This window comes from Loxodonta africana, chromosome 21 (assembly GCF_030014295.1).
Source record: "Loxodonta africana isolate mLoxAfr1 chromosome 21, mLoxAfr1.hap2, whole genome shotgun sequence".
Classification (NCBI taxonomy): Eukaryota; Metazoa; Chordata; class Mammalia; order Proboscidea; family Elephantidae; genus Loxodonta; species Loxodonta africana.
This window is the reverse complement of record NC_087362.1, coordinates 52192388-52219890: the sequence shown is the minus strand read 5'-3', so window position 1 is coordinate 52219890 and position 27503 is coordinate 52192388.

The window sequence follows — 27503 nt, the reverse complement described above, 5'->3', positions numbered from 1 at the left end:
CTTTAAATATTATTTACATTGATTGTTGAGGTTTTGGTATTTCTTAAATTTTGTGCTGAGGTGAATACCTTCACTCCCTCGCTCCAGTTCTGGCTGTTCTTTGATCCCTCTCTGCCCTGGCCACATGTGACTGTGGATGGAAGAGCAAACTCCTTTTGTCTTCAGTTGAGATTCTACACAAAGTTGAGAGGAAGAAGTACAAAGTGCCAGGGACAGAGAAGCAGGTCGTCAAAAGCAGAATTGGAGAGCTGGAACGCTAGGAAAGAGAGGAGAAGGTGGAGCACTGGGTGAGTGGCTGGGTGACCAGCTGCAGGGATTTTACCTGTCATGGGAAAAAAGGCTGTGTCAGTGGACCACACCCTTTTAAAGGCAGAAAAGTCATCAACAAGTGGGGCACAAATCATGTTCATTCAACTTCAGGTATCTTTTCTGGCACTTCTTCTTTGGCAACTTTCTAGGGAAAAAAAAAGTCTTTACGTGTGAGATTTATTGCTATTAGGAATCCAGCCTGCTAACGCACACCGTCACGATGCTGCTGATGGGCTGGTCAAGACGTGCAGTACATTTTGGGTGCTTTTACAGGAAAGCTAAGAATTATTTTTCTAATAACTCTTTCATCTGCAGCATCTAGATTTTCCATTAGGAAAACTAAAATAGCTTGTGGAATTGCTTTTTGCCCTTCTACAATAACAGATACTGCAGTGAGCTAGTCACTTTGGGACATATATGGCATCCGATGTTGATACAATGAGAAAATCTCTCTTCACCCCACACCTTCTTGGCAGAAGGACATTTTGTGACATCTCCTTCATGTTTCTGGGTCAGAGAACATCCTCCCTCGCATGAATGGAGCAGAGATAATTTATGACAACATATGCTGAAATAATGGACTGTGATCTCTTTGAGGGCAGACAGCATCTATAAATAATTTTAAGAACTCTCAAAGAGACTTGGCCATAAGAGGTTCTAAATAAGCTTGGATTTTCTGTTTCTTTGTCTTATGTTTTCTCTCACTTAGACACAGTAGATGCTTCTTTAGTGAGGGGTGTGTATGAGTGAGTATCGGCCAGGGTGCTCAGATTAAGCTGTGACAATAAACATCTCTCAAATGCTCAAATTGAGTTTCCTTTCTCTCATACTACTTGTCCATTGCACGTCAGCCTTTCTGCCTGCCACCTTCACCCTGGAACCCGTGTGATAGGACAACCTTCCTCTGGTTGTCTTGACAGCACGAAAAGGTATGGTGAGACGGCTTCTTCTACTTGGAAGTTATACATCGCTTTTATCCATGTTTCATTGGCCAGTGCAAGTCACAGGATCCTTCAAGTTCAACAGAGTATGGAGTATGTTTCTGTAATCTTCCTGCAGGGAGAGAGCCTTTCCACACACCCCCCACCCCCCATAACAACAACACCAACTGGAATATTTGGGAAAGAAGAATATAATGTACAGGTGGTTGAAGGAAGAAAAGAGCACTAATGTTTCTTCAGTTTGCCAAGAACTTTATATATTATTATATCTATGGCACTGGGGTTTTGGGGATATATATTTATATATATTATGTTATATATTATATATATTATTCTCATGTAGTCTTGATACCAACCATAAAAACCCATTGCCATCGAGTCCATTTGGACCCATTGCAACCCTCCCTATAGGACAGAGGAAAACTGCCCCATAGGGTTTCCAAGGCTACAAATCTTTATAGAAGCAGACCGCCACATCTTTCTTCTGCTGAGTGGCTGGTGGGTTTCAGTCACCGTTGTATTTGCTTTTACAGATGAAAAAGCTGGTTTCAGGCTGGCTCAGTAACATGCCTGAGATCACAGAGTTAGTATATGTTAAACCTGGAGTTTAGATATAGGCCCAACTAACTCAAAGCCCATGCTGCTCTTCCCAAGACAACATCATGACTCTCACACTGACACGTGGACAAAGTGATGCCTAAAGCATTTCTTGTGCAAGCTGTTTTTTTCAAGGAGACAACCCAGTATAAACACACATTTTACTCGATTAGGCAGATAGAAGGCTTGGTGGAAACGGTTGGGTTCTTCCAGAGGCAGAATGGCCAGCAGTAGCCAAACTACCCCACAGCACACGTTTTCCACATGTAGAAGCACATGAGCCTCACTGACCATGAAAAAATGGACGATCGAACTCCTCCAAGACAGAAAATTTAAAAGGAAGACATTTCTGGAGCATTAAAAGTAGAACCAAAGCATTTATTTCTGGAAATGTCTAGAAGTAGAGAATTGATAAGAGTAAATTCATTAATAATACAAGAAAAAGACTTTACCAAGGCAATGCATTCATATCAGCATGAAGGCACAGGCCAGCCAAGGAAATCCAGTGTGGGAGTGCAGGTAGGTTTAACCCTTCTGGAAGGCTGTATACACAATCTTTAACATCTCACTCAGAGAACTCAACCTCCAGTCCTATCTTGTTTTTACCCTATCCTAAGGATATTATTTGAAATAGCAAAAAACAATAATAATAATTTGGTATAAATACTTATCATGCCGTTAATAAGAAGAGTGGAAAAAAAGGGAAGATCGTGTATGTCTAGTTATAGGGAAATGAAGTAAAGTCTGACTTATCTGTCTGAAGAAGGGGTTCCCCACTGTCAAAAGACACATTCAAGATAACGTGTGAAGATGATTTGGCTTTGATATTAAGTGAAACAGCTAGAATAAAAAATGGAATATAGTATATAGTTTCCACTCTGTAAGACCCTATAGGACAGAGTAGAATTGCCCCATAGGGTTTCCAAGGAGCTGCTGGTGGATTCGAACTGCCAACATTTTGGTTACAGCTGTAGCTGTTAACCACTGTACCACCAGAGCTCCAAGATCAAATGAAAATCCAAACCAGTTGTCATTGAGTCAATTCCAGCTCCTGGTAATTCCGTGTCTATGCTCCATAGAGTTTTCAATGGCTACGAGTTTTTGGAAGTAGATTGACAGGCCTTTCTACAGAGTTGCCTCTGAGTGGGCTCCAACTGCCAACCTTTTGGTTAGTAGCTGAGTTCTCAACCATTTACACCACCCAGGGACTCCTCTCTATAAGACAAAGATAAGAACAAACAAACATAATGTCTATGTAGGAATATGTATGAAATCTATGTATACAAATGCTAAATCTACTCATATATGGTGTTAGTACTTGTATATGTAGTCTGAGCATAGATGATTATTAAATTCATTCATTTATTCATCCAGTAAATATTTACGGAGAGTCTGTAACATCTTAGACACAGTTCTAGACAAAACAGTGAATAAAATCAACCAGGCTACTTACTGCCTCATGCTGCTTATGTTATAATGGGAGGAAGGCATGCAAGAAGCAGATACACAATAACATATGTTAGTTGGTGAAAACTTCTTTGGAGAAAATTACATAAGATAAGGGAATAAGGGGCTGTTGAGGAGAGGTTATTTTATATATGTTGGTCAGAGAAGGCCTCTATGTAAAGACGATAGCTGAGCAGAGGTCTGAAGGAAATGGGGAAGCTATCCAGGTGGGTAACAGGGGTCAAACATTTGAGCCTAAAGAAGACCGGATGGGAAGGCCCTGGGGTCGGTTCCTGCTTGGAGTCTTCAAGGGATAAAGCAAATGTGAACTTGAATGAATTGAGGAAGTGGAAGATGGTGTGAGAGAAGGTCAGAGAGGTGGTGGTTGGTGGCAGAGGAGAGCCATGGAAGCCTTGTAGGTCATTTTTAGGGCTCTGGGTTTTTAACTGATGAAGATAAGAACCATTGGAAGATTCTGAGCCAAGAAGCAACAAGATCTATCTTAAAAGGATCATTCTGACTGCTGCGTGGGGAATGTGCAGGGTAGGCAAATCAGATGCAGGTGAGAAATTCCAGTGGCTGGGATTACAGCAATAGCAGTGGAAAAAGTGAGGCTTGTTTGGTTTTTAAATATTTCAGAGATGAATCTGACAGTGTTTGCTTATGAATTGGAAATGGGGTATGAGAAAAGAAGAGAACTCAATCATGACTCCCAGGTTTGTGAACTGACAAACTCACAGACAGAATTTCCATTTAGTGAGGAAGAGAAGACTGTGGAAAGAGCTGGTTTGGGGAGGGGTGGGAAGAAATCAGGCATTTGGTTTGGAATGGAATAATTTTGAGGTGGTTAGTCAAAAAGATAAATATATGAGTCAATATTCAGGGGACTGAAGGAGATAACCTAGGGATTAAGTATACTTAGAGAAGAATGAAGTCAAAGAACTCAGTCCTGGGGCACTTCACTATTTTTGTTAGGTTAGGTGCCACCTAGTTGCTTTTTTAGTTGCTTTTGAGTCATAGTGACCCCATGCACAACAGAACAAAACACTGCCTGGTCCTGTGTATTCCTCACATTCGTTGCTATGCTTGAGCCCATCACCGCAGCCACTGTGTCAATCCATCTCAGTGAGGGTCTTCCTCTTTTTCAGTGACCCTCTATTTTACCAAGCATCATGTCCTTCTCCAGGGACTGATTCCTCCTGATAACATGTCCAAAGTATGTGAGTCATAGTCTTGCCATCCTTGCTTCTAAGGAGCATTCTGGTTGTACTTCTTCCAAGACAGATTTGTTCGTTCTTTTGGCAGTCCATGGTATATTCAATATTCTTCGCCAACACCACAATCCAAAGGCGTCAATTCTTCTTCGGTCTTCTTTATTCATTGTCCAGCTTTCCCATGCATAAAGGGCAATTGAAAACACCATACCTTGGGTCAGGTGCACCTTAGCCCTCAAGGTGACATCTTTGCTTTTCAATACCTTAAAGATGTCTTTTGCAACCGATTTGCCCAATGTAATGCGTCTTTTGATTTCTTGACTGCTGCTTCCATGGGTGTTGATTGTGGATCCAAGTAAAATGAAGTCGTTGACAAGCTCAATCTTTTCTCTGTTTATCATTATGTGGCTTATTGGTCCAGTTGTGAGGATTTAGAGGTAGGGAAATGAGAGGAAACCAGAGAAAATAACTGAAAAGGGATGACCAATGAGGTAGGGAGAGAGTTGAGAGAGTGTTGTCCTAGAAACAAGATAAGTATTTCAAGATGAAGGAAGTACATCAATTGGCCTTTGAAAGAAGGTGAGTTCATTTATCATAACAGGAGCCAAATCACAGCTTGTGGATATAGATGCAGGAACTTTGGTATATTTGGTTATGGGAGCAAGTGGAACTTCCTTCTGATATTGCTTATATTTTCTAAGTGAATTAAGAGAAATTATGTGATGTTGGAAGCTATGCCACTGGTATTTCAAATATCAGCAAGGTCACCCATGGTGACAGAATTCAGCAGAGCTTTCAGACTAAGACAGACTGGGAAGAAGGACCTGAAGAGCTACAAAGAAAACAAAAATCCTCACAACTGGACCAGTAAGCAACATCATGATAAACGAAGATAATATTGAAGCTTTTAAGGATTTCATTTTACTTGGATCCACAATCAATGCCCATGGAAGCAGCAGTCAAGAAATCAAACGATGTATTGCATTGGCAAATCTGCTGCAAAATACCTCTTTAAAGTGTTCAAAAGCAAAGATGTCACTTTGAGGACTAAAGCATGCCAACTTAAGCCATGGTATTTTCAATTGCATCATATGTATGTGAAAGCTGGACAATGAATAAGGAAGACCAAAGAAGAATTGATGTCTTTGAATTATGGTGTTGCTGAAAAATGTTGAATATACCATGGACTGCGAGAAGGAACAAATCTGTCTTGAAAGAAGTATAGCCAGAATACTCCTTGAAAGTGAGGATAACGAGACTTTGTCTCACTTACTTTGGATCTCTTCTCAGGAGGAATCAGTCCCTGGAGAAGGACATCATGCTTGGTAAAGCAAAAGGTCAGCAAAAAAGAGGAAGACCCTGAACAAGATGAATTGACACCTTGGTTGCAACAATGGACTCCCACGTAATGATAGCGAGGGTGGTGCAGGACCAGGCAGTGTTTTCATTCTGTTATGCATGGGGTTGCTATGAGTCAGAAGAGACTCAGTGGCACCAAACAACATCTCTTCCCTAGTTCACATAGCAGTAAATAAGGGAACCCTCTGGATTCCAGATTCCAAAGTGTGTTCTTTCCATGACATTGATGTGGTCTTGCCTAACATCTTCAGGGTAAAAAATGCATATACATTTTAGACATCTTCATTTAGTGTTAATATTCTGAAGAGAGGTCACCTTTAATTTACTGAAGCTTGTATGGAAACCTTTTTTTATTAGTCAGAGGCCTCCATTGGGCTTAACACAATAGTAATCCCTTAGCTGATTTCCTGAAGTTTCCTTAATTCAAAATTAGTAATAATAATCTGACCTCATAGCAAGAGTATGAGGTCATATTAGTAACATCATTTTACATGTAGACAATGAGATTGAGAAATTTGATCACCATTGTCCTCTCTACTCATTGAATTGTTCATAGCATTTACTATGTCTTTGGTGGATGAAAGAACATCACGTATCTTGTGAATTTTATTACTTAGTTGACTTTCAGTTGCAACGAACAAAGCCCACCTAAAAGTGACTTAAATTTAAATGGTATTGTATCACATCTGATACAGGTTAATTCAATAGCTCAACAACATCCCTATAAAAAAAAAAAAAATTTAGGTAGGCTTAATCCAGCTTCACTTTTTGTCACTTTTAACTTGTACCTTGTCCCAATAAGGCAGCTTGGCACATAGGCTGAACTATGGGAAGAGCCTACCCTGTGTCCCTTTAAGAACAAGGAAAACCTTCCCAGAAGCTTGTGCAGATCCTGACTGTAGGCTCATTAGCTATGTTTTAATTCTACCCACTTCTAATCCACTCAGTTGGCAAGTTAAATAAGACCACCATGATATGGCCTTAGACCAAGAAAGTTTCAGATCGTAAGGCTGAGGTGGGTTCAATCTCCCCAAGGACACAGCCATTTAGAAGAAAATAAGGGTGAGATCAAGGTTAGATAGGAAGATGGGGAGCAGAAATGTCTGCAGGTAGGCAACCAATCATCTTTCTTCCCCAAGGAGAAGGACTGAAAAGTAGTCAAATTTGAGATGTATTGTAAGTGTAAAATGTATGCAAGATTCCAAAGACTTAAAATGGAAAAAGAGTGCAAAATACCCAATTAATTCTACATTGATTATGTGCCATAATATTTTGTATAAAAAACCCATTGCTGTCATGTCAATTCTGACTCATAGTAACACTATTGGACAGAGTAGAACCGCCCCATTGGGTTTCCAAGGCAGTAATTTTTACAGAAGCTGACTGCCACATCTTTCTCCCGCAGGGGAACTGGAGGGTTCTAATTGCTTACCTTAGTTGGCAGTCAAGCACTTAACCACTGAGCCACCAGGGCTCCTTAATATTTTATATATATTGAGCTAAATAAAATATATTACTAAAAAATAATGTCAACTTTTTTTTTTTTTTTGGAGCTACTAGAAAATTTTAGATCACATATGTGGCTCTCATGTGTGGCTTGTATTATTATATATATCTATTGGACAGCCCTGGATTGGAGAGTTTTACATTAAAGTTAAAAGAAAAAGGATTTGATGGAGAAAATTGAATTCTCAGTCTCTCTCTGTCTCTGTCTCGCTCTCTCATTCTTCCTCTCATTCTCTCTCACTGACACATACTTTGGCTCTGAGTTCCTTGCAGCCAGTGCCAACTGAGTAAGCATAATTCCTCATGTAACACATTAAATTATCCCATAAAAAGCTGGATTCTTAAAAATCACAGCCCTGAAGGGAGTTCATCTAGAATTAGACCAGGGCCACCTCTGTCTCAGGACTTTATTGATCTTAGTTGAAAATTAATTATTTTAACAAGTCATTAAGGAATATGTATTTAAACTAAAATGAATTTACTTATGAAACTTAAAGTCAGCTTTTCAGAGGTTAAGGAATCCATCACCAGCCCTATCATTTATCTGGTGATGATTTTACATTAATGAGAAGAGGAATGACCTGATCAAGATCAAGGCCAAATATTTATAAAAACAATCATGTATCGAATGGGAACCATACGTGGTGCTGGATACCGAAGCCAAAGGTCTTACAGTGGCCTGCCAGCCCTATTTGATGGGTACTTCCACATCCTGCTCCATCTCTGACCTTGTTTGGTACCACTGCGCACAAGCCCACCTGGCTCCGGCCCTCCTGTTCTTGCTGATGTTCCTATAGCATACATGTATATTTGTGCTTCATGCCCTTTTTAACTCCTGCTACTTTGCCTGGAATTAATATAACCTTATTTTGAAGCCTCTCTTGACCACCATTTATGAAATATACCCCCCGCCTTCTAACCCCTAGCACTCCCTGTTTCACTTCCCTGGGCTATTTTTTCTGCATAGCACTTTCCAGCAAAAAAAAAAAAAAAACCCAAACCCGTTGCCCTTGAGTCAATTCCAACTCATAGTGACCCTATAAGACAGAGTAGAACTGCCCCATAGGGTTTTACACTATATATTTGTAAATTTGTATCTGTCTTTCTTCCATCACCAGAAAGTAAGCTCCAGATTTGTTCTTATGCCCCAGTTACTCAGAACATTGCCTGGCAGGCACTAGGCAATCAATGCTTCCAGAATGAATGAAGAAGTTGTAATCCCTGTTTTCATATAGTGAAAAACGTGAAATTGTTCACTACAGATTAGTAAGTGAGCGCATGTAAGTCCGTGCTTACCTGCTTACTGGGTTATCTGTCCCTGTCGGGGATTTTGATTCTGTAGGAAGGTTCTGTGGGATTGGGAGAAAGACAGATGCCAGCCATACCTAGAAGCAGAATCTTTGATATGGTGGAAAAATGTGAGGACATAAAAGATTTTTGCATGAAAACCAATCAACCAACCAATGAACCAAAAAACAAACCAACCTATCAGCCAACCAACAATCCACCAAATAGTTTCCATTACGTTAAATGGGTAGGACTGAAAACACTCTACAGGGCCAGACTGCTTTAGATCTACTCCCAACTCAACTGTTTAATCCTGCCGAGTTTAGGAAAACTTCCTACTCTTCTACCCCTCAGTTTCTCCATCTGTGAAATGGATAATAATATCTCAACGGGTTCTTTTGAGGAATTAGGGAATCTCTGTAAAACCCTTTATGCAGATAGAGAAAATGATGAATACATTTATAACTTTATTATAGAAAATGAGCTAGAATCAATTGGGGCACAGATGAGCTGTGCCTGGGGAGTTCTGAAAAACAAAGAGGAAGTGACCCTACAGCCTAGGTGCTCTGTACTAGAGCTTTTTTATTCATCATTAAAAAAAGAGCAAAGGTATGTACAGATTTTGTACCCTTGAAACTTTTAAGTGTATGAGACACACCATTGCTTCCTTTTGTGTCTGATCATCAATCCACATTAACAGTAGAGTGACTGGCCCAGGAACAGAACCGATTCCCAGGTGCTAAAGCATTAGCAAGCAGGGTGTGCCTGAATAAGTACATTTTGATTTATTCCCTGCTACAATTTTTTTTTTTTTTTACAATTTTCCTCTTGTTTCACATGCTAGCAGGCAAAACCAGAGATGTTCAGAGTTATAATTCAGCTTAAATATATATAAGCTATTTATTATATATTAAATTTTAAAGTTATACACTTATATATACGTTAGGGGAGCCCTCATGGCACAGTGGTTAAGAGCTCGGCTGCTAACCAAAACACCCACAGTTCGATTCCACCAGCTGCTCCTTGGTAAACTTATGGGACAGTTCTACTCTGTTTAGAGTTGCCATGAGTTGGAATCCACTCAGTGGCAACGAGTTTGGTTTTGGTTTATATACATTAGGATCCCTGGTGGTGATAGTAATTAAGGTACTTGGCTGCTAACTGAAAGGTCAGCAGTTCAAACCCACTGACCGCTCAGTGGGAGAAAATTGTGGCAGTCTGCTTACATAAAGATTTACAGCCTTGGGAACCCTAGGGGGCGTTTCTACTCTGCACTATAGGGTCGCTGTGAGTCAGAATTGACTGGAAGGCAACAGGTTTTTGGTTTATGTATACATTATATATTCATTACATATTAAATATAACCAAGTTATTTTTGTCATTTCATTTTATGAGGTTATTTCTTAGATATCACAATTTCTTTCGTGTTGGTATCACAATTTCTGTATGATTTTATATATATTTTCTGCTTTCAAAGTAGAGAATATGATGCTTTCTTCTGCTTAATTTTACATGAGGCATTATATAGACCATTACATAGACTGTATTTGCACACAGTAGGTGCATGAAAAACATTACAGTTCAGAGCTGCCGTGGTAACTTGTTTTTGCAAATAATATGCAACCTGTGTCAAAGAATGAAAAACATACACACATTATTTCACTTAATAACAATTATCGAAACATTGAATCGTTATTATTCTGTATTAGTTCTACTTGTGTTCATGCTAAATGGATGGAAGCCAGATTAAAAGGTGACATTTGGGTTATTTCCTAAAAAAATGTGATTTTTCAGTCTTGTTAAGTACATTCCCTTGGCTGGTATTTTCATCTAAGCAACTTTGCTACTTTAATGTTATTTAAAATTAAATTTGTTCTTTGGTTCGTTACAATGCATCGCAAGTTAATAAGTTTATAAATCACAATTAACTACTACTTTTCTGTTCTACTGCCTTTCTGAATTGCTTTAACTTTTTTTTTTTTCCTCATGCAATTTGCTACATCTATACTATATTTTTGGAGCCCTGGTGGCACAGTGGTTAAAGCATTGGCTTGATAACTGAAAGTTCGGTGGTTTGAAGCCACCAGTCGCTCCATGGAAACCCTATAGGGCAGTTCTACTCTGTTCTATAGAGTCACTATGAGTTGGAATTGACTCTAAGGCAATGAGTTTTGAGGGTTTTTTTTTTGTTTTTTTTTTTTGTATACTGTATTTTTAAGATGAGTAGACCTCACTTTCATGGTATGGTGCTTTGGCTTCACTGGAAATGTGTGTCATGAGTGGTACACGCGTGAATGGGTAGATGCAATGATTGAACATGTGTGCAAACATACACTTGTACGTAAATGCTTACCTTTCATCTTTCCGGGAGCATCACTTTTTTTTAAAGGTTCTCCCCCTCTATTTTGCTGGATACAATTCCAGAAACATGTTGATTCCAATATTCCACCAGAGACTCCTTATTTCTGTACAAAAAAAGCGAAGTCAAAGTATAATGAATTCTCAAACACTTCAGCAAAGCTTCAAAATGTTCAAAGAGAGAGTCAAAAGGCCCCGGTCATTAGGATTCTCCTTAGGAAATGTGGGTGAGCTTCATTAGGATGCAAAACCACAGGGGGTAGAAAAGATTCTTGCAAATACCTCTTTCTTCATTGTTGCACATCACACCCATCAGCCCTACAGACTTATCTAGAAGGAGCTGTAATTTTAGCAAGAAGGGTGCGGAAGCAAGTGGTTATAATTAATGGGGCATAGGCGAAACTGTCCTAAAATATTTGCAAGCCCTTCTCTACCCTCTGACAAGCCCACCCTCACAAACATTCTTGTTCACCTGTATGTGAAATATACACACCAAAGCATACACCCATTCCATGGTTTTAACGTGTACAGTTCATTGACAGTGGTTACATACTTCACATTGTGTCACCATTCGCAATCTCTCTGTCCATATTGTTTCACCACAGATAACTTAGACTCACCGTCCCTTAAAGTTTTCACCTGTGCTTCGGAGTTCCTCTTGTCATTTCAGTCTCATACAGGTGTAAAAATGGTGCGGTGGAGGCACCTGACCTCCTCTAACTTCTCAAGGGGAAGAATCATTATCAGCATCAACAGTGCAAGGCTGATTCCTATGAGGCAGAGGTCAGACATGCCTCCTCCCTCTCTTTCCCCTTTCTACCAGTTCTGACACCATCTGTCCTTCCACGGTGCTCTCGATTTCTCTGCTGGGTTCAATATATTCATTGCAGTGAATACACAGAACTCACAACTCATACTCGTGATTATGGGGTTTATTAGGGAAGTAACAGGTTACAAATTCAGGACCAGGAAATACTCAGGATTCAGTTCTTCAATCAGGACAGCCTCTTCTCAGCCGTGCTTGCGGGCATGGCTCTCTCGCCCTCAGCACCTTGGCCCCTCAGCCCAGCCTCTGTCCGGCTTTAGTAAATGTTACAGAGCCCTTTAGCTCAGTCAGTAAGAACCCATGAGCACCCCACTCCAGCAGGAAGCCTAGGCCCAAAGGTGCTCAGCTCTCCTGGGCTAAGAAGGCCACTTGTGGCGTCTTCAGCAGGGCTCCTGGTTCTGCTGCCTCTGCTGATGCCGCTTCTTACTCTTGCTACTGCTGTCTCTTACTGTCTTCTGTGTTACAGCTTCTCTCTCTCTCTGTCTCTCTCTCTGTCTGTCTCCCTTTAAACCCAGTGGAATGGCAAACTGAACAATCCCCTAGTTAGAGTTCTATACACCTTAGTTGCATAGTCCCATCCCCGCAAATGTGCTATGCACCTCATTTACTTTATTAGCAAGCTATCTAATCCCCTTGGTGGGCCCAAAGCATCTCTTTTGCTAGTTCCACCCAGTCTTTTGGTGGGAATTACAAAGACTATGGCTAGAAGGACCATATTAATTCACTGTACTGTGTTAGGAAATTCTTCAATAGGGCACAGTGCTCAAGGCAGACATTATTTATTGAGCTAAACGGTTGTTTAAAGATAACTTCATGGAATAATTTAGGTTCAGGCTGAAAAGTTGTTTCCAGGCAAAATATTTTGGGGTTCCTCCAGTCTCAATATATCCAGTTAGTCTGGTTTCCAATGAGAATTTGAATTCCTGTTCCACAATTTTTCTCCTTTTAATCAAGGTCCATCTATTAGGTCACTGCTCAAAACATTCAGTAATGAAAGCGAGGCACCATCCATTTCTTTTGGTTTCATGGCAAGAGAGGTAGAAATTTAATGGAGGCAATGAGACCTGTAAACCATTTCCTTCTATGATTCCTGGCTCTCCTCCCCCTGTTGCTCCAGGAGGATAGAGACCAATGGTTGTATCTTGGATGGCCACTGGCAAGTTTTTAAGAAGACTCCAGGCACTACTCAATGAACTACCCATATACCCGTTGCTGTTGAGTCAATTCCAACTCATTGAGACCCTAGAGGACAGAGTAGAACTACTCCAATAGAGTTTCCAAGGAGTCCCTGGATAGATTTGAACTGCCAATCTTTTGGTTAGCAGCCGTAACACTTAACCACTACACCGCCACGGTTTCCCATTCAATGAACTAAGAGAAAAATATAGCCATGTTCTTAAGCTGAAGATATACTTATGTTTCTTTCTTAAATTTCTACCTTTATCTCTCCAGGTCCTTGCAGTTTTTCTTTGTTGTTTTCTTCTCATTCATGCTGAAGCATTGTAAGTCCTATACCAAAGCCAAAAACATTTAACTGTGATATATGGTGTACAGTTTATAGGGTTGATCTCAGCAACATTGTCCAGCTCTGTCAGGTTTGTCACAGTACTGTTTTTCCCTCTGTAAGATCTGAGGACAATCTCCTCTCATTTCCTCCAGCCTTTCCCCACTCTCAAATCTATGGTGACGGCAGTTGATAATTCTTACATACACTTTTCATTTATTTTGCCGTCTTCTGTGAGTCATTTCCCTTTCATGAGGCCATCTTTTATAGTTATCTTTTATTTAATGCAACTACAAACTCACAAATTCCAACACTTCCCTCACTCAGAAGAGCTGAAGGGCAAACTCCACCTCTGGGTGGCCAGGCCATGTCATCACCTGTAACGGCTCTGTTAGTGCTCATGTTCACAGATAAAGACCTTTAAAAAATGTACTGTTATGATCCTTTTGACCCTCAGGGAACTCTACCAGATGTTACCTTTTACCTTTTGTCTCTAGTCAGGTATACTTGATTTCTTTCCTAATAGCTCCACATGTAGACACTGAAGTTCAAAGCCCTTGTGATTGGGAATTCACTCAGACTGTCCTACTCCACACTTACCTTAAGATGCTGGGCCCCTTCTTCTCTGCATATCATAAAATGGTCATGTGATTTAAGCCCTGATAACACCAGTCTTGAATACGTTTCAAAGTAATTTTTTTTTGTGCAAAGTGGGAGCAATTCAACATTCCAGACCCAGAAAACTCAAGATAAATATTTTTCTGGATAAGACGGAAATAACAGAAACCCAACACTGCTCTAACAAATTCTTTCTTATGAGGAAGTCAAGTTTGCTAACAGTGATACAGAGAGTGCCTGGGTCCTTGTACTGGGTCTCTCACAAACTTTAAATAAGTCTCTTCTGAGGTGTAATTTTCACATTTAAAAAGGAAAGATGTGTGTTTTATTTAATTCTCTTCTAGATCTAACCTTATATGTAGGACTGCAACGTCACATTGGAAGGGCCTGGTGCGGGAAGGGGAAGAATTTGTAGCCATTTTTATAGTCCACCGCACTACATTGCAAGGTTGCAAATAATGAGTCAGGTTTAGAGAAAATGAAATGTAAAATGATTAAAAACATAGTGGATGTTCAATTAGTCCTTATCACACTCAGGTATTGCTCTATCTGTATGAATATATTAGAGTATATTGTACATTAAATATCCACATAAAGCCAAAATGGAATACATTAAATATTTACTTTCCTTATGCTAATTTTTGACTTATAAGAAGATTTTCATCCCTTTAGGACTGAGAAGGTAAATTTTGAGGAGCTCTGTATTAGTAGGGTAGGCTAGGTTATGCTGTTCCAGGGACATGCCCTTTGCTCTCAGTGGTTTGCAACAACAAAGGATTATCCTCATTCAAGCTGTACATCCATTGTGTGTTGGACATGGCCTGGCATCATGCCAGGACTCAAACTGAGAGAGAAGTTTCTGTTGAGGATATTGCCATTTGTATGCCAGAGGTGCCATGCAGGTGGGGACCACACATGACTTCACGTTTCTGCTTAAGCGTACAGGTACATTTCTGTACAGGTACATTTCTACTCACAGTTCATATACCATGGAAGTCCCATGGCCAAGCCTGAAGGTAATGAGTCTGAAATGTTTATACCGTCTCCCATAGAGACACACCAGATCCTATTTCAAAGGAGGCAGACATCTTGAAATATTAGAGGAAAGAATTAGAACACATGTAGACATCTACTAGATGGAAGTCATTTGGGAGCAAACACTGACATCTTGAGCTCTACCAGCTAACCAACCAGTTGTCGTTGAGTCAGCTCGGACTCATGGCCACCCTATGAGTGTCCGAGTAGAAGTGTGCTCCACAGGGATTTCAATGGCTGATTATTTGGAAGTAGATCTTCAGGACTTTCTTCCAAGGCAGCTCTGGGTGAACTCAAACCTCCAACCTTTCAATTACTACCTGAGCGTGTTAACCATTTGTACCACCTGGGAACTCTGTCTTAATTTGCTCAGTGATTGTAAGCAGTTCACTTAATATCTCTACAAATGCTTATTTAAAGTACAAATGCTACTAGCCTCTTTGACTGTTCTCTGAGATTGGCGAGAGGAAGGGATTACACAGTGAAAGTGTCAAAGTCCTTTGCAAATCAAACAAAACTTAAATAAAAGTCTAGTGGGATATAAGTATCACAGGCTGCCAAGTCTGTTCACCCCCCAGATCAGGGTTTAGTGTAGATAGAGAGACCCACTACACCAGAACCTGGCAACATCAGCAATATGGAGCAAGATAACAAGTTCTTCATTTTATTCATCATTTTTATCTTGGAAGAGTTATCATTTACAGTATTTCTTTCAAAGAAATGTCCAAATATGAAGAAAGGAGAACATTTTAGATAAGAGAATCTTCTCATTATTGAGTAGTCTTCAGAGTTGGGTATGAACTGGGTGTATTTTCAGGTTTAACCCTTTATGACTATATTGAGATAATATTATTCAGTGAGAGCTAATGTTGGAGTGTTAACATGCTCAGCCACTAACCAGAAGGTTGGTGGTTGGAGTCCACCCCGAAGCACCTCAGAAGAAAGACCTGGCAATTTATTTCTGAAAAAACTCAGCCATTGACAACCCTATGAGTACAGTTCTACTCTGACATACATGGGGTTACCATGAGTCAGTCTGAATCACACAAAAGCAAAAATAATGGCCACACCTATCCAATATTTGAACTACTGGTTGAATCCAAAAGAAAACCAGCTAAAAAATTTTATCAGGTAAACATTCGTTGTGGCACTTTTACTGAAGCAATTAAAGTAGTATTAAAAGAAAAATACTTTTGCACATTTAGGAGGACAGATTAATTATGACATGCTTAGAAACCATTAATATGTGTGGCTGCCTATCAAGTAATTATTCAAACCCACACACTCACAAGAAAAATAGAAAGATTCCTGCTAGAAATTTACATATACAAATTTGAAAAGTTCATTTCTAAACTCTGCTATGATTTATACACCCACATTTTGATAATTTGAATTATGTATTAAACACATGCTTTAAAAATACTTGTCATTATAATATACTTTACACAACAATGTGTTACATTTCTTGGTGGAAATTCATTATTAATATATATTTATAAGACATGCTTAAATGTATCAAGAAATGTAGCTGCATTTATTGGTAACAAATGAAATTAATGGAGCATCTGTGAATGAGAATTGAAGTTACTGTTACCTGAAACTTAATAAAACCTGATTTGCAAATTCATCATGATGCTATAAATGAGTTTCTTTTTTAAAGATAGGAGTGAAGGAAAAAAGAATATGTTTTTACTTTTCTCCTAGCACAAAGCACTGTTCACTAAAGACTTCAGTGTGGATATGACATTGCAGTGACCTACAAAATATAATCAGTCAGAATCTAGCCTAGACAACCTACCAGCAAAAAAAAAAAATATATATATATATATATACACACGTACATATTTCTTTTTCCTCCTATGAAATTGACTATGATAGCTTCAAGGCAGCACTTGGAGGTAAGACAAAAGAGAGATTACCAAAGAATAAAAAAGCAAGAGCACAAAGAATGTTAATTACGGTATTATTTAAAATACCATATTATAAAAATCTCAATGTAGCCTAATGAATCAGAGGATTTATTTGAGCCTAACAACCGTTAAGTACTTCTTAAAATGAAATCAAGAGAGATTTTAAAAACGAAAAGATAAAGGGTCCATCTTGAGCTAAAAGCCAGGAAAGAAAGAAGCATCACGTTTGAGGTCAGTGGGATAACTTGAAAATTCTTTCTGATTTCACCAACATAAGTAACTCTCTCCAAAGCTGGGTTCTTGGTTCATAGTCAAGTCATAAAGCTCTATCTTGGGCAATATTTCCTCAGCCCCTAGCTCTGCAACTCTGTTATTTATTTCCCTTTCCACCACATGGAAATGGAGACTTAATAAAAGCGTGCTTTATTTTCAACCTGCTATTTCATGGTTCTTGCCCTGACAATCATTACTTCCCTTTATTGCAAAACTATTTCTTTTTTAAAAGGCATGAATTGTTAATGACCATATTTATCTTCTGGCTGTTCCCTACGCATTAGCAAACTTCCCTTTAGCCACCCCTGCTCTTCTCTGTGGGGTGGGAACGAGGACGGATTGAATGATTGCTGGGCTCTTTGGTGAGTGAGGCTCCTGGTTTGACTCACTTAGGCCAGAGCTGAACAGCCTAAGCAAAGCAGAGGGCTGATAAATTACTCAAATGTTTTGCCCAAGTTACCCTTGAAGCCCTACAAGGCTAAAGAGATCTGAGGACAGAGGAAAAATACTGATATGATCCAGAGACACCCAAATCAAGTTCTCAGTCCCACTCTCTTCTGAAAGAGCATAATGTCCTCCTTAGCCTCCTGTGGAAAAGGCTTGTTGTAAAAGCAAAAATGTCACTTTGATGACTAAGCTGTGCCTGACCCAAGCCATGATCTTTTCAGTCATCTCATACGCATGCAGATCTTGGACAATGATAAAGGGAAACAGAAAAAGTGATGCATTCAAACTGTGGTATTGGCAAAGAATATTGAATATACCGTGGACTGCCAAAAGAATAAACAATTCGGTCTTAGAAGAAATACAACCAGAATAATCCTTCAAAATGAGGATGGTGAGACTTTGACTTGCTTACTTTGGACAAGTCATCCAGAAAGATCAGTTGTTAGAAAAGGACATCTTGGTTGATGAAATAGAGGATCAGTGAAAATGAGGGAAGTCCTCAATGAGATGGATTGGCACATAGCCACAACAATGGACTCAAACATACCAACAATCAAGAAGATGGTGGAGAACCAGACAATGTTTTGTTCTGTTATACATAAGGTTGCTATGAGTCAGAGTCTAATGTAGGCAACTAACAACAACAACACGTCAGAAGACGGGAGCAAGTATAGGCTGTACTCTGAAACTCCAGTGACTTCTGTTTGAACCTTTGTGTCCTCACCTGTAAAATGTGATTCACTCTTCCATTCAATCACTGCCAAATAAATGACAATTGCCTTGTCCTGCCCTATCAATGAATTAATAGATTAATTAATTAATCAATATCAGAGAGATTAAGCAATGTGTCCCCCAGGTCACGTAGTTAGCAAGTGGCTGAGCAAGAGTCTCAACCAATTTTGGGATATCCCAGTACACAAGTCAGAAGTCTGGCAAAATGAACCCACCCAGAGGTGCCTCAGAAGTAAGGGCTGGTGATCTGCTTCTGAAAGCTCACAGCCTTGAAAACCCTATGGAGTGCAGCTCTATTCTGCACACATAGGGTGGCCATGAGGGGAAATTGACTCAACAGCAACTAACAAAAACAATAACAGTACATAAAGCTGTCTCTCCAGAGACCTGGTCTAAGAGATATTGAACCTAAAGTTTGGGAGTGAAAAGAGGAAGACCTCTGCCTGTCTAAAACCAACCAAACACACTGCCGGCGAGTGGATTCCAACTCCTAGCAACCCTGTAGGAGTGAGTAGAACTGCCCCATGGGGTTTTGAAGGCTATAAATCTTTATGGAACTAGACTGCCACATCTTTTTCCCACAGAGCAGCTGGTGGCTTCAAACCACTGACCTTTTGGTTAGCAGATGAGTGCTTTAACCACTGTGCCACCAGGGCTTCTGTGCCACCAGGGCTTCATGTCTGTCTAGGGCATTATATTCCTGTCTGTGAATTCCTGTGTTTTACAGTTCCTGGAGCAAACCTTACTCTTCACTGTCTGTACAAGGAGGAGTTAAACTTGTTTTCAACTTGTTTTCCTTTGTATTTGCCCCATTGCACCCTGAACTGGCTGTCTAGCAACACCTTTATGTCTGTTATCGCTGTAGGTTTGTTGAACTCTCCCTCTAAGGGAGGAAACAGAAAAAGGGACAGATAGAAAATATACAGAACCACATCTCAAGGGTTACCCGTGGGAAGAAGATGGAAGTCACATAAGGTCACCCAGGAATTATAATTTTTCTCCCCCGTAATTTTATCCCTATGTAATTAAACACACAAACATGGGTGTGGGACTCAGCTTTGGGGAAGTCATGTGTTTCTACATTTTTCCTTGCCTCTGGCCAAACCAATTCCTGACACCCTTACCTTGTGAATCAGATAGGAGTCTCTCTTCCTTTGAGACCACGTTGACAGATTCCAAAGCAAGAACAACCACCACAAAAGTTACTGTGAATTTTTTGTTTCCCCTTACGCTTTTGTTTTCAAAGCTAAAATGTATTCTGCCTTTGTTGGAGTTCTACTAACAGGAAGGCTGGGACTGCCTGGATCCCAACTCTGAAAACCCAAACTTATCTATGGCAACCACTTTATCAAATCTGTTGTTGTTGATAGTTGCCACGGGGTCAGCTCCAACTCATGGAGAGCCCATGTGTGCAGAGTACAACTGCTCCGTAGGGTTTTCCAGGCTATGACCGTTCAGAAGGAGATCACCAGGCCTTTCTATGAGTGGGTTCAAACCCCCAACCATTCAGTTGGTAGTTGAGTGCTAAGTGTATATCCTTCATTAAAGAAAAAACAAAACAAGTAAACAAACAAAAAAGCCCTGTAGTTCAGAACCCTGTGATCACATTTTACTGGAAATCTAATCAGCCCATCAAACTTATTCCTCCCTCTGAGTGTCACAGCTCCATGAATGGCCTCACCATTCACCCCACAGCCAGTGTCCTTCATCAGAAGGCTGGGGGCCATATTACTTTACTGTACCCCACTGCCATTTGGGGACCCAGCATCCCTCCTCATTTATGTCAGTTATTTCTCAAAGAGCTTCATGGGGTCTGTTTTAGCCATCACCTCCATATTGTCACCAGAATGGTCTCTTTAAGATAAGACCATGGCCATAGTCCTTGCCTATTTACAAACCTCAAGTTTGTAAACTAGTCTCATTTTTATCATTCATCAGTTGATACCCTCCACTCCACCACCAGACCAAGTCCCTGGAAGTCACCTCTAAGCATAATACTGTCTTCTGTATTCTGTCTTCATTCATCCCATTTCAACAACCTGGCATGTTCCCTGTCCTTGCCCGTCCAGAAAGGCCCTCCTCGTCCCTCCAGCCGCAGATCATGTGTCATCTTTTCTGTGAGATAGTTTTTGGTTTGTTGGTTCTGTTTTGTCACACATCAGCTAACACTGCTCATTTGTGACCCTCCCTCCTGGAACCCTATCATGGCACCTCTATCACTGTATTGAATTTATTTGTATAAAGAGTGGTTTCCTCCATTTTACTGTGATCTCCTTGGAACCGGAATCATGTCTCACCAACTTTGTATTTCCAGTGTCCAATAGAGAGTTTGGAATTTAGAAAAGTATGAAATAAATATTTGTGGGATGAATATACAAAAGCACATTTCATTTCCCCAATTTCCTGTCAACTGCCTCTGAACAACCCATTCAGGCACTCTAGAAAATTATTTTCATTGTCTCAGATTTTGCAGTAACTCAGACATCCTGTCTATAACCCTTATTAATCATAATAACTTTGAAGTAATTTCCCTGTGCAAATATTCAGGGTCTCATCCATAACTAAGTGAAATACAGTCTAAAATAATCAATCATTATTTTCTAAACCAAAGACCCTATAATTAAGGAGTCTATCAATGTGCCAACAACTTGTGTGTCTGGAAATTAATTTTTGTTTGTTAAAGGACCTTAAAGATAATGTAATATAGGCCCATTGTGAAATGCATTAATAAATTTTGCTTGTCTTGATTTCACTTGTTCTTTTCTATTTAAATTCTGTGGGAAAGTAGGAAAATCGTGGTTTTATACGTTTCAAAGTTTGACACAATGCATGCTTCTTTTCAAAGTTGGAGAACTCATAATTCCCTCCATCATCATCCTATATACTTGCATTTGATTGTAAAATGTGTGGAAGGAGGAAGTGAACACCTGGACACTCAGGTCAGGCCATCTAGATAGGTTGTTTCGTATAATCTTCTGTTGAGTTCACTCATTGCATGGGTACGCACTGAGTGTCTACTCTAAGTCATGCATGCATTGCTATTTCTCTGAGGCCCAGAGAATGGGTCTCGATTGCCCCTGGGCTTCACAATTAGTAACTAGCAGAGTCCAGGTCTATCTGACTCCAAGGCTGGTGTCCATTGCATCACATCTTTGGTCCATAAGCATTTGATACTAAGTCCGTTCCTTGATTTATTGTTTGATGCCTTTTCTTTGAAGCTTGAAGGCAAGTTGAAGGAGATCCCAGAAAGGTCAGAGTTCTTATGAAAAGATCCCTTTGACATATAACTGAAGTCTTTCTGAGCTGTAACAGGGCTTGTTGACCCTCTCATCCAGCACTTCAATTAGAAAGAAGAATGAAGAAATACGCATTGAGTACCTTTTAGAGCCTATTCATTTATTTATTTATTCCACCAATATTTATGGTATTCTATGTAAAACACAATGCTAAACACAAGTGTTAAAACATTGACCAAGACAGATTTTCTCTTAAGCCCTCGTGGAACTCAAAATTTTACTTAGATTAATTGGATTAGAAAAAGTTAAATGAAAGCTTCCTGAACTATTACAAATGTAGAGCTTATTTGTTGAAGTTACATTGATGTGTTGTGGCTATCATGCTTCGGACCAATGGAAGATCCATTTAGAACTCAGTTTCACATCAGGAATCTATGCTTTTCCCAGAAGGAGCACAGGCACAGAGCACAGCTGCAGTAAAAAGCATTCTGTTTAGAGAGGTGAAACAAAGCTATAACAGAGTCCTCCTTCCCCAAGAAGTTCACCCCGATCCACCCTAGCTGGGTCAGGTGCTTCCTTCTAAGTCTCCATCGTTAGCTGCCATGGAGTGGGCTTCTGACTCACGGTGACCCTAAACACAATGGAACGAAACGCTGCCCAGTCCTGTCTTCGCATTGTAAACCATTGGGTTTTCATTGGCTGATTTTCAGAAGTAGGTCACTATGCCTCTCTTCTTAGTCTGTATTTGTTTGGAAGCTTTGCTGAAGTCTGTTCAACATCTTAGCACACAAGCCTTTACTGTAGATGGGTGGTGGCTGTGCAGGAGCTGTGTTGGCCAAGAATCAAACCCAGGTCTCCTGAACAGAAAGTGAGAATTTTATCTCCGAAGCACCATTGTCTGTCTTGTCCCCTGACTCCATTACCATCCTGTAGCTCCCCCTGTTGAGGCTCACATCCACTTCTTTGTGATTGTCAGGTGACATGCCCATTGTCTCTGCTAGACTTCAAACTTCCTGAGGTCAAGAGCTATGTTTTGCTCATCAGGATACGTCAAGAACTTGATACCTTCTCGATACTTGGGTGCTGACTCACTGAATGAAAACAGTTGGCGTAGATTTTGGAGGGCAATGTGTTTCCTTTCCAGTGCTAGGTTACATGAACTGAACTTTAATGAGAGTATCAGCAAAAGCAAGGAATTTTATACAAAAAGTTACAAGGCCTCTCCCAGCAGAATGCAGTTCAATGCGGGAAGGAACCACAACCTGCTATCTTCTACCCAGAGACAATGACTTCCAAATCCCTTGGTTGTTTTTATCAAATATTTACCTTCATATTTCTAAGTAGTATGCTCATACATCTATTCTTTTTTTCATTTTTGGATATTATCTATTGATGTCTTAGCCTGAAAGATGAAATTCGCTTCTTTTAACATCCACTGTGAGTTGGAATAGATTCGAAGGCAACAGGTTTTTTGGTTTTGGCGCTCCCTGTCCACTCAAACTCCCTCCCTCCCTTTTTCCCTCCTTATATCTTTCTCCCTCCCTCCCTCCCTCCCTCCCTCCCTTTCTTTCTCTGTCTCTCTTGTTATTCCTGAAACACTAATATAATATTTTGGGTAAGTCAATATTCAGTGTTGATTATATTTACCTATGTTTGTCTGTAGTGTTCATAACTGACTATTGCTATACACTGTGATTATATTCCAATTAATAATTGTCTCATCATTTTTCCACGGAGGGGGTTGCAGTTTACATTTTTGCTTCTTTATCAATAATGCATCCCCAAGATCTCTGATGTAACTACAAATCTCCTCTGCGTGGTCTAGACTATCAGCTTCATTTTATTTTCTTAAGGACAACCCTTCTGAAGCCTTCCATCATCCTGTACCAATCTAGGCTGGTTGTTCTGGAATCCAGCTATACAGCTGTTATTCTGGGACAGCCCTTCGCCATCCTACCGGATATTCCCTTTGCCTCTCTCCTGCTAGGGATCTGTCATTTCCTATATCTCAAGTCTTAATCTTTCCTCAGTTATTCTCTCATACTGGTGGTGTACATCTTCCAGAAGCTTCCTGAGACAGGGTGCATGGCAGGTAATGTTTTAAGACTTTTCACATCTGAGAATACCTTCTTAGTACTCTCACAGTTGATTGCTGGTTTGCCTGAGTACAGAATATTAGCTTGAAAATAATTCTCCCTTAGAATTTTAAAGGCATTGCTTAATGTCCTTAAAGTTTAACTCGCACTGAGTTATAGTCCATATGATTTGTGTGCATCTTTCCTTTCTCTGTCAACTTTTGGGATCATTTCTTTATCCTTGTGTTCTGAAATTTCATGATGAGGTTTCTTGTATTTTTTTCCCATTAAATGTCCTGGGACTCAATGTACATTTTTGAGCTGGAAACAACTCCTCTCATAACGGGGGATTTTCTTCAAGATTTCTTGAATAAATCTCTCTCTCCCCCCATTTGTACTATTTTCTTTTCTTTTTTTTTTTTTTTTTTTCTGAAACTCCTATGCATTCAAAGTTGAACGCCTGGAAAGTATCCTTTAAATGGCTTTTTTTTTTTTTTTTCTTTCTTTCCCTTTTCTCTGAAGGGTCAACTCTTACAGTCCTTCTAATTTTACTTCTGATATGGTATTTTAATATCAACTTTTTTTCTTGTTGTCTGAATACTCTTGTTTGTAGCATCTAGTTCTTGTTTCAAGATTTCAATATGGCCTCTTGTCTCTCTGGAGATACCATTTTAAAAATATTATTTACTTACAAGTTTGCCCTGTTTGCTTCAAGTTTACTTTTTCTATATATGTTTTTTTTATGTATATGTTTATTTGTCTAACCTAAACAGTGATTCTCATTGGCTAGCATTCTTATTTAAGAATGAGAGTCTGGAAAACTGATTAAAAGCTCTGTGCAATAGTGGGGTATAATTTACGGGATTTACAAGAAGGGTGATTAGGTAGGAGTACAGTTGATTTGGAGAGAGGGGCTCAATTATATATGTATGTATTCATCCATCCATCCATGTATCCACCCATCTATTTTTCCTTTTCTTTTAAGCTAGTTAGTTTCCCCAGTAAAAATCTTTCACGTCTCCCAGTGTTATAAGACTACGTTCCAAAATTACAGGAGGTAAGCAGGAGAAGTGAGTTCGAGATGGAGTCTCACCTTTCAGTCAGTAGACTTAATCTCCCACTTTTTAGTATGGTGTCTCATTTACACCCTCATTCGTGCCTGGTGGGCTGGAGTTTTGGGCTCACTTTCTCTAAATATTAAACACACAGCCTACTGCTGAGGTTGGCAAGTGATGCTTACCTGGCCTCATGGAGTGGAAGAGGTGACCCAAGGATCTGAACAGTCTTACATAGATGTTCAAGAAAACTTCTTGAGTTCAATTTACCACTCATTCAGTCTGGAGTGTCCAATTTCAGAGCCTTACTCAAGTTTACAGACTCAAAGTGGATTGTTGTTGTTTTGCTTGCTCCTCTTATCTCCATTCTACTAAATCAGTTTTTAATTCTATCTGCTCTCTATATTCTAAACCTATGTTTCCATTATTTTCTACTTTGATTTCTTCCTTCGTTCTCCTTGCTCTTTTGGACTTTTGCCTTTTACTGTCATTGACTATTCAAGGGATGTGGGGAGCAAAGACAAAGTCATGTGTTAAATCCACCATGCTTAACTGGAAGCCCGTAACAAAAATTTCAGAGACAGACTATTGCCGCAACTGGCAGATGAAGAAATTAAGATACGGAGAGTTTGTAGCATGGTTAAGGTCATGAGGGGAGCCAGTGAGCTTGTGAATTAGGTGCCCTACATAAGGCACCACCTGACTCTGCCCTTAAGCCTGGGTCCCCGTTACTGCAGTCCTTACTTGCTCCTTAGATCGGATCAGCCACGGGCCCAGGCCTGTTATTTATAAAAGTCTTCTCTAAACTCTGAAGTCTAGAGAAAGATATATGTGATTTCCAAAGCTTTATGCTCACCCCTCAAATGTATCCTTAATTTATTTCCTTGAAACCAAATAAATAAAATATCGTATGTGAATGATGGAATGGCCTCAAGCCAGAGCTCCCTTTGATGCCACTACAAATCTTGGATTGGTTGTTCCCATCAGATGTTCCTGTCCATACCTGAAAAACACACTCAAACCATCATTAACCTCTCAACTTAGGAGTCGTGTTATCAGCTCAGATTGATGGATGCATGAATATTTGGGTGAGGGCGCATACAGAGAAAAGCCAACTGGATGACCTGCAGCTGTTTCTGTTTCCCATGGAAAGAGTTTGCCTAAGTTTTTTTTTTTTTTTTTTTTCCCCTACCCTATCTTGTGGCTTTGGGATCTAGAAATAATGTTCTTCTCAGATTACTCCTTCTACACTCCAGGACGTTGAATCAGACAAGACTAGGTTCAGATTCTGGCTCTACCACCTACTTTTGGGCACGATTCCGATTGTGTTCGGTGTTCCATTTCCACATGTGTAAACGAGGTCAGTAACGTTCAGTTCCCAAGCTTGTTATGTGAACCATAGTGGATACTTGAAAATAAGTTAATGGAAAAAAATTGTGTTAATGTGGAATATGAGAGTCAGGAGGGATTATGTCAATAACTTTGTCTACATTTATACATCTCCGGGTTCATCTTTCCTCTTCACCTGTTTTTTTCCCCCCCTAAAATTTTATTTTGAAAAAATTTAAAATACAGCCAAGTTGAACTAAGTTTACAGTGAATATCCACACTTTTTTTTTTATCACCTAAATTCTAACCATGACCATTTTATTATACTTGTTTTTAATCACATATCTATCCTTCTAGTTACCCCTCTATCTGGCCATCAATCCATCCTTTCTTCACACGTTTTATAGTAAATTGCAGTCACCTGTACACTTCCCCTTCAATGCTTCAGCATGTGTATTATTAAATGGAGCTTAATATTTATTTATATTTTTGTCTTTCATATAAAAACGTATATGCAATGAAAAGCAAAAATCCTAAGTGTACATTTATTGAAATTTTACAAATGCATTTCTTTCCCATTTCTTTGTTTTCTTTTTTCGTGTATGCATTTATTGAATTCAGTAGATTGAATTCAGTAGATGTTTATCATTACATCCTTCGTGGCATACATTAGTCATGAATGTATTAATGGGATGCATGCCAGGCAAAGAAAGCAGTGGTGGATTCTCAGAGTGCAAGGCTGGGTGTGTGAAGCAATGAGTAAGACTCCTTCAAGGAGAGAAGTGTTACCAAAAACATTTATGACTGAAGGAACTCGTGTATAAGGGCACCCAAGCATGAAAAAACCATGATGCATTTGGGGCAAAATGAGTTGTCTTTTGTAGCTTGGATCTAGGGAGAGTATGCCTGTTTGGCAGGGGATTGGATAAAAGACTTTTTTTTTTTTTTAATTCAAAATTCTCTCCAAAAGGTAAAAACTGCATGTATTAAACAAACTGGCAATAAATGAGGTGCTTAATACTGAGCTTATGAGAAAACCTGCACTTCCTCGGTAGTCATTCCTGAATAAAAAATGGCATTCTGACAACTCAGGTCAGCCAGTCTTATTCCATGGATAAACTGCTAAGGTTTAGATTTAATATGTGTTTTATATGTGACAGACTACAGACTTGCTCTCAAAATGTCTTCATATAGGTTGGGAAAAACAAGGAGTGGTTATTCCAAAATGTGAAAAGCTCAGTATGTGAAGTGTTTGCTTCAATGCTGAAATTGAACTCTCAGTACGTTTGCTGTACCCTGGAGAAAGGAGGTATGTCAAGACTCAAGATGAAGACTTAAAATAATAGTGAGAAACAAAAATAAACTGTCTTTAAAGTTTACTTGGGATGTGACATGGTGCAAACCTTGTCATCATTCATTCATTGTCTCCACACGCCCTGATGAAAG